General features: G+C 41.6%; 1 protein-coding gene across 3 annotated transcripts in view; it reads left to right on the forward strand.

The window, feature by feature from the left end:
* LOC109400186 (RNA-binding protein Musashi homolog 2) overlaps positions 1-12,352 on the forward strand; it is a 185,621-nt gene that overhangs the window by 27,496 nt on the left and 145,773 nt on the right. The window lies entirely within an intron of this gene.

Below are 12,352 nucleotides of genomic sequence, written 5' to 3' on the forward strand. Positions count from 1 at the left end.
CTTAGCGTTCCGTGTTTAATCAATGAAATTGCAAAACCAATAGAGGAATTGTGAGGAATTCATAAGCTATTCGTACGATCTATGCTTCCAAAGCGGTCGCGGGGATTTTCAAAAAAAAACGTTGTCCTTAGAGACATTCAAGTACTGCAACGTAATGGGGCACGTTCGGTGTAGTACTAGATTTGTAGTAATGAGCTGAATTTTAGTATGGTGAGTAGGTCAGTTCTCTGTTTCTGCAATGAAATGGTACAAAAAGCGTGGGTATTATGATCCGTTGCCTAATTTGATGCAGTTTGAGCAAAACTTTGGATAACTATGTTGTTTATGTTGCAAGAAATGGAGAAAACAACAACACTGTTGCCCAAAGTTTTGCTCAAACAGCATCAAATTAGGCAAGGAATCATAATACCCACGCTTTTTGCACCATTTCAGTGCAGAAACGAAGAATTGACCTTCTCACCATACTAAAATTCAGCTCATTACTACAAATCTAGTACTTCACCGATCTGTCCTATTGTGTTCCTCATTCTCAATCTTAGACTAAAAAAAAGTTCCATATCTCCTTCAGGAGTTACTTCTGGGACTCTCAGGGAGTTCTTAATAAACTCTTTCGGAGGTGTACTTAAGATTTCTTAAGAAGTTCCCTCTGAGGTTCTTCCAGGAGTTTATTTCTTCCATCTGGGATTCCTGCAAGCGCTCTTGCTAGGATTCTTCCAGGAAACACTCCCGACCTTCTGCCAGAGTTTTGTCTGGGATTTCTTAGCGAATACCTTGGCCATTAATTCCGAGATTCCTCCAGGAATTCATTCTTTTTTTCCCAATTTTTTCTAAGATTCCTCTTGGAATTTCTTCCGCGGTTCCTAAAAGGTTCATCCAGAAACTCCTTGCTAAGTTCCATACGAGATTCCTTCTGGGACTTCAAGGGATTTCTCCCGGGGTTTCTCAAAGAGTTGCGGGAATCTTCCAGGAATTCCATCCAAGATTTACCAAATAGTTGTCTTCGGTATTTTTTTTTTGACTTACAGAAATTTTACGTCGTTTTTTTTCGAGATTCTTCCAGGAGTTCTCTCAGAGTTCTCTGCCGAGATTCCTGCAGGAACTTCTTCCAAAATTTTGTCAGGAATTCCTTCCAAGAATTCCATACGAGATTCCTCGCGGAGTTCCTCCTGAGTTTTCTTCAGGAGTTCTTTCTAAGATCTTTCCAGGAATACTACATGAAAATCTTTCAGTATTCCTCGAAAATCTTTCCGGGATTATTCCGGATTTTTTTCAGGAACTACTTCTGGGATTGCTTCAAGAATTCCTTCCGGGATTCCTACGGTAATTTCACTGTGACAGTCTTCCGAGATTCCTTCAACAAACTCTTCCGGGATTCTTCCAGGAACTATTTTAGGATTCTTTCGAGAATTGCTTCTGGGGTTTCTTCAGGAACTCTATTCAGGATTCATATAGAAACTCTTTTCAGATTTCCTTCAATAGTTCCGATTGAAATTCCTTCAGATGCTCTCTGAATTCCTCCGGAAGTTCATTTTGCATTCCTCTAGTAGTTAATTAGGGAGTATTTTGACGAATATCTTCTGCAGTTTTAGTTCATGGAATGAAGTTCGTTCAAGATGTCCTTGAGGGAATAATCCAAAAAGTTCCTTCTGGTTGTCTTCCAACATCTCCTTCCAGGATTCCCTTTTTCCAAAAATACTTTCTAGAAGTAGAAAAAAACTTCTGAAGACGTTTCAAAAAAAGCTATTGGGAGAATTTCGGATGGAATTCCTGTAGGATTTCCAGAACTCCATAAGAAATCCTGGAAGAAATCCCTTGAAGTCCTAGAAGGAATCGCAGAAGAAACTCCTCCACACATGAATACTGTTCTTCGATAGCATGCTGCTAAACAAAGACGAATTGCAAGTGAGTGTAACTCTATGTAAGTGAATGTTTCCATCCCTGGTTGATGATAAAAGATAGTGATTGAAGGCTGTTTCTCCATGCAAAATGCTCAAGTTTGGGGCCTTATATTTCAGCTTCCACTTCCAGTAGTCCGATTTTACTAAAAGTTTGACCACGATCTACAAATACCATGTATTTCAGTTCGCCAAAACTTCATTGAACAGTGAAAAAGTTTCATAGGGTTGTTCAAAGACAAAAGTGAGTTAACGAGAGAGTTTTGAATTTATTTTGAAACCGAATCATTGCGGCTGGGTCTTGGTATTATAACCAGAAATAAATCAGATCCTGAGTTTCTTTGAGAAATATTGGAAGTTAAAGGCGTTACGAAATGCTTTCGTAAACCTAAATCACCTTAAATGCTTTAGTAGATAGATAGGTAGAAGGCTAAGGTATCTATTCCAATTTCAAGTTTTCGTCCGATCTAGCAAACGTGTGCAATGCAAGCAAGCCCTAACAGAATATAATAGTGAACTAAGGCTAGCCAAACGTAAGGATTGGCGACGGGCGTTTGAAGATATCAATAATGCAGCTGCAAGGCTACACAAAATTCTTTCAAAAGACCATTCTTATGGTCTTGGAAGCTTCAACAAGGAAGAAGGCAGTTTTACTGTCGATTCTTCTGAAACTTTGAAAGAGATAATGAAGACCCATTTTCCGGGGTCGATTTCTTACTCGGCTGAAGAGCAGGTCTCAGACAAGATAAACCGCATGTATGGTCGACAAATGCCTATCAGAAAGCCTGTGAAATCTCTACGCCATCGTTAGTCGAATAGGCACTGAGTTCTTTTAAGCCTTTCAAATCAGCTGGGATAAATGAAAGCTTTCAACAAGGAAAAAAAGCACTTGGTCCGGTTTTAACCGTAATATTTAGAGCCAGTAGTATCTCTTTAACTTACGTACCTAAGGCATGGTCTAAGTCTAAGGTTTGTGTTGTTTTCATTCCAAAACCTGGCACTACAGATAAAACAACACCTAAAGCCTTACGACCTATAAGCATTTCCTGCGTTCTAGTAGAGACGAACCAGCCAAGGGCTGAAAGTCTCTTTAATAAAGACAAATCAATCCAAGGTTGCGACAATTTATTTGTAAAGATTTACATTCATTTGCTATTATCTCAGTTCAGAAGCATGCTATCGAAAAACAATGTATGGATGAATTTAAGCTTGTAGTTTTATCTGAAAGTTTGCCGAATAACATTGGGGTCGCACACGCATACCAAAGTCGTGAGCGAGCTGTGAAGGCAACTTTCCTCAGCGTGAATGAAATTTATATTCACCGCGTTGAGAGTTGCCTTCACAGCTCGCTCACGACTTTGGTATACGTTTGCGACCCCAATGTTATTCGGCAAACTTTCAGATAAAACTACAAGGTTAAATTCATCCATACATTGTTTTTCGATAGCATGCTTCTGAACTGAGATAATAGCAAATGAATGTAAATCTTTGCAAATGAATGGTCGCAACCTTGAACCAATCAATCAATTCCTGCGTTCTGTTAAAGACCATGGTTAAAATAGTGGATGACTTTATCAAGTGCATCAGCTTTAGTAGAAATGCCTCTTAGCAAGTTTCAATTTGCTTATCAACCGGGTAAATCTACAATAACAGCGCTAAAGTCGCCAGTCAACAAAATTTAGAAATCGCTTCATGCCAAGGAATAAGCCATGGTTTTTTTTTCTTGACATTGAAAAATCATTCGAAAACGCTTCAGACGGGTCTGGTGGTCTAGTGGCTATCGCTTCTGATTCGTATGCAGAAGGTCGTGAGTTCAATCTCTGGCCCGTCCCTTTCCTCCTACTTTGTATGTTTCTTTATATTTTCTCCTTCCTACTTATACAACTCATGGAGGTTCACATGTTCATAGCCACCGCTAGAGCAGAAACATCCGTTTTTTTATTTCTTTCCAACATTCACAGCACAGTGCCAATCTATCAGGTAATGCCTATGAGTTATGCAATCAAGCGAACTGTGCCGCATTATCTTCGGAGTAATAAACACACCATTCTTTTACCTTACGCCTGGCATCTACGCACCAATGTGTGAACCCTCTGCCAACAATATCCCACCAACACTCCGACATCCGCATGAATTTGTGCAGATGCACAGATATATTCGGTCTGCTGAAGATACAAACGATTCCAATCACCACTTCCTTTCCCTTCCTCACACTGATCTTCACTGACGTGGCAGGCGTCATTGTCGCCTAAAAATAGAAGCTCACCAACACACTGAAAATGCCTTCTAGTCCCCGGTAGATATCTCATTGGTTCCTTGTGTGAGCGTAGCTGGTCTGGCGATACTGGAGTAGCATCCACGTCCACGGGCGGTCAATCGAGCTCAAGCTCAATTGAAGGAGCATTCGATAACGCATTCTACAGTTCAATGCGTTCAGCAATGGCAGCAAGGGGTTTGGATAAATGCATTATCTAATGGATAATATCGATACTTAAAGACCGAGAGATCTCATCCGTTCTAAGAGGTACGCAACTATCAGTCAAATCTGTAAATGGCTGTCCTCAAGGAGGAGTACTATCGCACTTATTTTAGTCTTTAGTAAGTGGACGATCGCCTCTGGACAATCGCTAATTAATCAAGGTTTTGAAGTTATTGGATACGCAGATGATGCGTAGCTATTCTGGTGCGTGAAAAATATGACAACACGATATCCTGCCGACTACAGTCTGCGTTGAATGCTATCCGGAAGAAGTTATACATCTTGGAGTAACTTTGGACAAAAACTTGAATTGGAATTCACCTTTAAATGCCGTTTAAGTTTGCAGCAAAGCCGTAGCAAAAACCTGGGTTCTTAAACCAAACATGATTTATACTGGATTTAGGCTGCAATAGTCCGGCCTAAGATTGCTTATCAGCTTTCGGATTCGACTGCGATAGAATTTAACATTGAAATGGCTTTTTCAGTCGAGAAATTTTAAATACAGCTATTTTATCTTGCCCGACGTTTCGGTCACATTTGGGACCTTCCTCAGGTCCCAGTTATTGACGATTTTGCGTCGTTGTTATTTCGTTGTGGTTGTTCGACAACCATTGTTCGGCAGACCAACGCTGGACGAAAAATCGGCAATAATTTAGTCCCAGTCTTGAGAAATTTTAAATACAGCTATTTTATCTTGCCCGACGTTTCGGTCACATTTGGGACCTTCCTCAGGTCCCAGTTATTGACGATTTTGCGTCGTTGTTATTTCGTTGTGGTTGTTCGACAACCATTGTTCGGCAGACCAACGCTGGATGAAAAATCGGCAATAATTTAGTCCCTAAGGAAGGTCTCAAATGTGATCGAAACGTCGAAGAAAAATAAATAGCTGTATTTGAATTTTGTTAAAACTGGCACGGTTTTTAAAACCCAGCTTACTCTCGAATCAATCCCTCCAAATCCTCTGCAATTTTCTTAATTTTCTATCGACCCACACTGTCAGATGTCACATCGCCTCCAACGTTCGCAATATTTCATATTTCGCGCTCAATCTGAGCCCTGGCCTAGTGTATTTTCGATCTTTTGCACATTTATCTTCGTCTCTTAGCCTAGGTGATGGTGGTCGGTCGGTCAGGTACCCGTCGCAGCGCGCTGCATATCTCGAGCTTGGCTTCTCTACTTCTCTGCTCTGGCCAAGGGAAAATATTTTTAGCCTTTTTCCCGAGACGACGTTTGTCCTTGCGGTGTGTTTGATTTTCTTATATCTACCTGTATAGGATATAGGATTGAAAGAAGTCCCAGCAGGAAAAGTGTTTTTTTGGACTGACTTCAATCACTGGGTTGAGGCTGGGGGCACGTGGGTGGTGAGAGTTTGCGGAACGCGACACGCCGGTAGATCACGTTACAAAGTTGTTTCCGCTCTCTCCGTTGTACATACATAGTTTGGGATGGAACGGTTTTCAATCCTGCTGTCAGTCAACGGTGGGGGTGGCGGCGAAACTGTCAAATCTATGCCAAATGGACTGACTGGCTTCGAGGGGTATTAACACTTGCTTGGTTTCCTCAATAGAATTTCATCGTCGTATATCTGCTACCGCAGACCGCAGTAGCTGACACAGCCATAACTGGTGTGAGACCGATCTGATAATAGAGTGCTCTCATGTGTAATATGAATACATTAGGGTAGCTCTTTTTTTGTATGAAACTTCGTAATGTTGAATACTTGATGTAGTCAAGTAACATCAACGCTGAAGGTTCAAAAACAGTTAAAAAAATGGAAGCAGTTGATTGCGATCCAATCTTTTTTTTTTAATTCACCAGACATGAGCATTCATATTATTTCAAAATGTACAGCACCTAGCAAACGCACGTAGTTTTCTTCTGTAATTGAAAACAATACCGTAAAAAACGAATTCTTCGGAGTTTTTTTTGTAAATGCTCTCAGAAATATGGTCGGACAATATGGCAACACTGTCCAAGCTTCATTTTTTAGACTAATAGACTAATAGACAGAGGTTCTTAGAATCATCATAAAACCGTAATGAAAAGATGGGCTGGTGGTCTAGTGGCTACCGCTTCTGATTCGTATGCAGAAAATCCTGGGTTCAATCCTTAGCCCGTCCCTTTCCTCATACGTTGTATCTTTCTATATACTTTCTCCCTTTTCTCTACATATACAACTCACGTATGTTCACATGTTCATAGCCATCGATAGAACAGAAACGGCTTCCAACTTTCACAGCACAGTATCAATCTATCAGATAACGCCTACGAGTTATGAAATCAAGCGAACTGTGCCGCACTATCTTCAGAGGAATAACCACACTAATCTTTTATCTTATGCCTGGCATCCACGCACCAATGTGTGAACCCTCCACCAACCATATCCCACCAACACTCCGACATCCGTATGAATTTGTGCAGACGCAGAGGTATATTCGGCTTGCTGTGGAATACAATCGATTGTAATCGTCATTTCCTTCCCCTTCCCCATATTGGTGTGCAACCTGACGTGGCAGGCGCCTTTATCGCCTAAAGTTATAAGATCACCAACGCACACGCACTGAAGATGTTTGCTCAGTCCCCAGCAGATGGTCTCAATGGTTCCTAGTGTGAGCGTAGCTGGTCTGGCGATACTGGAGTAGCATCCACGGGTGGGCAATCGAGCTCATGCTCAGCTCAGCTCATTATAACACCAAAATAAACGTTATACGGTTTTATAACGGTTCTTAAAACCTCTACAAGACTCATGAAAATGTTACTTGGATAACGTATACCTACAGAGAGACAAATTTATTTCAAGAAGCCCACATTTTTCCAGCTTCTTTTGACTTATTGCAGTGTTGCCGGTAGAATTACTTAAGCTTCTAATACTGTCTTTGAAGTTTTGGACAAACCTGTAAGCTACATCCTACTACCTTAAAAGTGATGGAATTTGTTCAACAAATGAAAGTTACGGCCCACCCTAGCAAACATATTACTCGTCTATGATTTCGCATGGTAATAATGTTGCTGTTGTTTAATGCCACCTTCGTTGGATGGCTACTGCTTGTCATTAACTACTCACTATGGTAGAGATGCCGGTCGGTCGGTGTCGCTGGCTAGTGTCGTCGCAGTCATGACGATGATGACTGACAAACGTCGTTCGTTCGAGTTGTGAGTTGTTCATTAAAGTTGATGAATCGACTTTTTAGTTTGCTATTTTTCATCTCACCGCAATAACCTAGCAGCTAGCAGCTAGATAGAAGGTGTATCTAGTAGGTACTTTGTATATCGTTTTGCCCGGCGAGAGTTACTTAGATTAGTAACGCGACTGTTTCAATCTATGCCAGGCGTCCGCGATTGCATCGGATAGCATGATTATCACATTTCGCGATGTAAGGTTAGGAGAGGTGCCAGTTCGAGGTTCGAGTTGATACGGGTTCTCATTAAGGACAAGGTATTTGGAGTACATAGCTCAAAATTTCTAGAGCACCGTTTTTTAGAACCGTTGAATGGATTTGGATGGAAATGCATCACGCTAATTGTTCAGTGGTTGTCAACAGCATGATGCATTTTCATCCGAATCCGTTCAACGGTTCTAAGAAACGGTGCTCTAGAAGTTTTGAGCAATGTACTCCAAATACCTTGTCCTTAACCGTTGACCTCACTTCATGAGATGATGATGGTGTAGATATCCAGGCTTGGACAAGATGAAGTTGCCTTTCTACCCTTTTCTGTTTGAAATCATTGATAAATACTTCCGGTGACGGTACTTTGACAATAATGTTTCGACTGATGATCGATACTAATATTGCGATGATCGCGATTAAAACTTATCAATTTACATTCGAATATGTAGCGAACTCAAAAACGACAATTATCGTCAAGATGCTCAAATGACGAAAAGTTTTAACTGAAATGAGAATGCATGAGCAGTTTCTACTTGATCCTGGCTTGAAGTAGAAATGCTTTTTCTTCTTCTTTATGGCTTTACGTCCCCACTGGGACCTGGCATGTCTTGCTTCAACTTAGTGTTCTTTGCGCACTTCCACAGTTATTAATTGAAAGGCTTTCTTTGCCTGCCATTGCATGAATTTGTATATTGTGAGGCAAGCACAAGGATACACTATGCCCAGGGAGTCGAGAATATTTTCCTGATCGGAACGGGAATCGAACCCGCTGTCTCCGGTTTGGAGATCCATATCCTTAAGCACTAGGCTACTGGAGTAGAAATGCATATACATTATATTCTAGCATGCCAAATTACTATCTTTTTAAAGTATATTTTGTACCAGTTTTCTTTGGTCGCATTTTTTCCCTCACCGCTCAAAATTGAAAGTATTTAAAAATTCCCTGGCCGATTGCCTTTACATATCACAGCTGTTGATTTAAAATCATACCTCTTCTTAGTACAAGGAGGGATGTTGAAGTCCTGAGAAAGTTTTTAAAAGGAATGACCGTTATAAATCCTTTTAATTGAACGAGTCTGAAAAAAAACGACTCATCACCTACAGTCATTTCCAGTATTTCGGCGCAGCCTCCTGGCAACAATTCATCACCAAGTACAATTTTCATCTCGAAGAAACCAGTATTAAAAAACGTTAGCTATCCACAGCATCATCAACCGAAAAGTTACCAGTTTCCAAGAATTTCCAGTTCTTAGATCCTGGTTCAATTCAATCAGCAACAGCAACTATGCACCCGAAATTTCCCACGGGCACGACCTCCGCGACTCGCAAAGGACCTCGTTTAATTTCCTAATGTCATAACCCACACGACCCTTTCCCTGAAAGATGACCCGCCAACCCACCTTACAAGTTTTCAAAAGTTTTTTTTGCTTCTCCCTGTTCTTTTGAGAGCAAACGACGCGACGATCCGGATGAAGAATCCATATCGTGCTCGCATATTTCTGATAAAGTGCCTAATCTAGGCCCATAAACACGCACCCGTACATTGTGTGCACCGCAGGCTGAGACCGTCGTGGGTAGAGGTACGTAAATGACCGGGTTGTGCGAGCCTGTATGGGTGAACTTTTGTATGGTCGTTTCTCTCGAACGGAAACTTTTGAACGGTCGTACATTCCCCGTCACGGATGAAGATGAGGACCAAGATGATGATGATGATGATGATGCAGGGGTATTTTGCTCCAACAACTGCAACAAACAACCGGAATCCTAATTGGTTCACTCGGACGTTCGTTGTTGTGGGTCTCATCTTTCTACGCATACGAACACAATCAGGGCTCTTTTGTATGGCACGTCGTCCTTCCCCTTGGCGAAATTGATGTTGGTACGAACCGGGACGAAACACGCGCGAGGGGTAAGGTGGCCGGTTTTCCGTAGCTTGGAGGAATAGACCAGGGTCACTGAGAAACGCAAGAGGGATGAACTCCTGTGTCGGGAGATTTTCGAACTTTTAAACTGGAACTGTCAGTGTCACTTTGACAGACCCCTCGCTTCAATCGTCGTCTTTTGACCTCGAGCCGAGCACCTTTTCAAGACCTCCTTTTTTTTTTTTCTTCCGTGGCCACATGTTAACCCGTCAGCGCACCGGTTAATGACGTAGTTTTTTATGACTGGCCGATGTGTTGTGTTTTGTTCTCGGTCGACGACAACCGGGTGAGCTCGAGGTCATAACTCTAGAGAAGAAGTGCCATTGGCAACGACGACGAAGTGGATGTTGATAGGGCTCCACACCGACCGTGCATCGACGGTGGTGGTAGCTGCTTCTCTCTGTCTTAGGAATCAGGTTCTACAGGGTTTTACTAGCGTCAAACCACCACCGACTGACTGCATTCTCCGGTTCGTTATTTGGTTCGGCAGCGGGAGACTTCGATGCTGCTTGCAGCTAACAAACGTTGCGCTAACAACAGCAGCAGGCAAACAGAACGGCGACGAAGCATATGCGTATGGCTGTCGTACCATCTGCCTGCCTTGCACCACCGACGACGACGACCGGTGAAGCTTGTTTGCACTGCGCTGCTGCTGTTGCTGCTCCCCCCGAAAATGGGAAAGAAACCTGTATCGATTCCACTTCGGTTGGAATTGGCCTTTCTTTCGGGTATTGAATCTTGTCTTAGAGTTCTGGTTCTGGTTTTAAAAACCGTTTGCATGTCATTCTAGTTTGTATCACATTCACCAATTTAAAACTAGGTGTTCTGTGTTTTGTGACACTCTAGTATCGTAGTTTACTTAAATGAAATGTAATATATTACCAATATCTACTGATAATATATTACATTTGTTTTAAAAGATTTTTGCAGGCTTTATTATTCACTTGAATGTCAGAAACGTATCTTAACATGCTCAAATAATTATATAAAGAGCTTGCTGAAAGATTCTGAAAGCATCCCTGTAGAATTTTGGAAGCATCCCAGAAATTTTCTGAAAGCATCTCATAAGAATACTGGAAGAATCCCCGAAGGAATCTGGAAGTGTCTCATAAGTATTCTGAAAACATCGCAAAAGGATTCTGAAAGCATCTCAAAAGGAATCTGGAAGTATCTCAGAACGATTCTGGAAGCATACCTAAAAGAATCTGGACGCATGTCTGAAAGAATCTGGAAGCATCTCATAAGGAATCTAGAAGGATACCTGAAGGAATTTGGAACATCCCAGAAAGATTCTGAAAGTATCGTTGAAGGCTTCTGGAAGTATCGTTAAAGGAGTTTGGATGCATACCTGAAGGATTCTGAAAGCATCTCATAGGGAACCTGGAACCATAAAGAATACTGGAAACAGCTGGAAACATCTCTGAAGGAATCTGGAAGCATCCCAGGAGGATTCTGAAAGCATTCCTGAAGGATTTCGAAAGCATTCCTGAAGGGCTCTGGAAGCATCCCATGAGGAATCTGGAAACATACTTAAAAGATTCTGAAAACATCTCAGATGGAATCTGGAAGCATCCCAAACGATTCTGAAAGTATTTCAGAAGGTTTCTGAAAGTATCCCAGAAGGAATTTGGAAGCATCCCAGAAGGATTCTGAAAGCATCCCAGAAAGATACTGTTAGCATATCTGAAGTATTCTGAAGGATTTTGAGAGCATCACTGAAGGCTTCTGGAAACATCTCAGAAGAAGTTTGGAAGTATCTCAGGAGCATTCTGAAAGAATTCCTGAAGGATTTTGAAAACATACCTGAAGCATTCCGGAAACATCCCATCATGAGGAATCTGGAAGCAAACCTGAAAGATTTTGGAAACATGTTAGATGGAATCTGGAAGCATTCCAGAAGGATTCTGAAAGTATCCCAGAAGGTTTCTGAAAGGATTCCAGAAAGATCTGGAAACATTCCAGAAGAAATTCGGAAGCATCCCAGATGTATTCTGAACGCACATCTGGATGCATACCTGAAAGATTCTGGAAGCATCTTATATAGAATCTGGAAGGCTGGAAGCATACCCGAAGGATTCTGGAAATATCTTAGAAGGTGTCTGAAAGCATCCCAGAAGGAATCTGGAAGCATCCCAGAAGGATTCTGGAAACATCCCAGAAGGCTTCTGGGAGCATCCTGAAGAATTCTGGAAACATCCTGAAGAATTCTGGAAACATCTCAGAAGGAATTTGGAAGCATCCTTGGAAGATTCTGAAAGCATTCCTGAAGGATTTCGACAGCATTCCTGAAAGATTCTGGAAACATCTCAGATGGAATCTGGAAGCATTCCAGAAGGATTCTGAAAGTATCCCAAAAGGTTTCTGAAAGTATCCCAGAAGGAATCTGGAAGCATCCCAGAAGGATTTTGAGAGCATCACTGAAGGCTTCTGGAAACATTCCTAAAGGACAATTGAATATTATTGGCTTTTCTCGGTGAACTTAATAGAAAGTAAAGCATTCCTAAAGGAGTCGGGAAACATACCTGAAGGATTCTGAAAGCGTCTCATAAAGAATCTGAAAGCATCCCAGAAGGATTATGAAAGCATATCTGAAGTATTCTGGAAGCATTCCAGACAGATTCGGGAAACATCCCATAAGGAAACTGGAATCATACCTGAAGAATACTG

The sequence above is a fragment of the Aedes albopictus genome, chromosome 3 (assembly GCF_035046485.1).
Source record: "Aedes albopictus strain Foshan chromosome 3, AalbF5, whole genome shotgun sequence".
Classification (NCBI taxonomy): domain Eukaryota; kingdom Metazoa; phylum Arthropoda; class Insecta; order Diptera; family Culicidae; genus Aedes; species Aedes albopictus.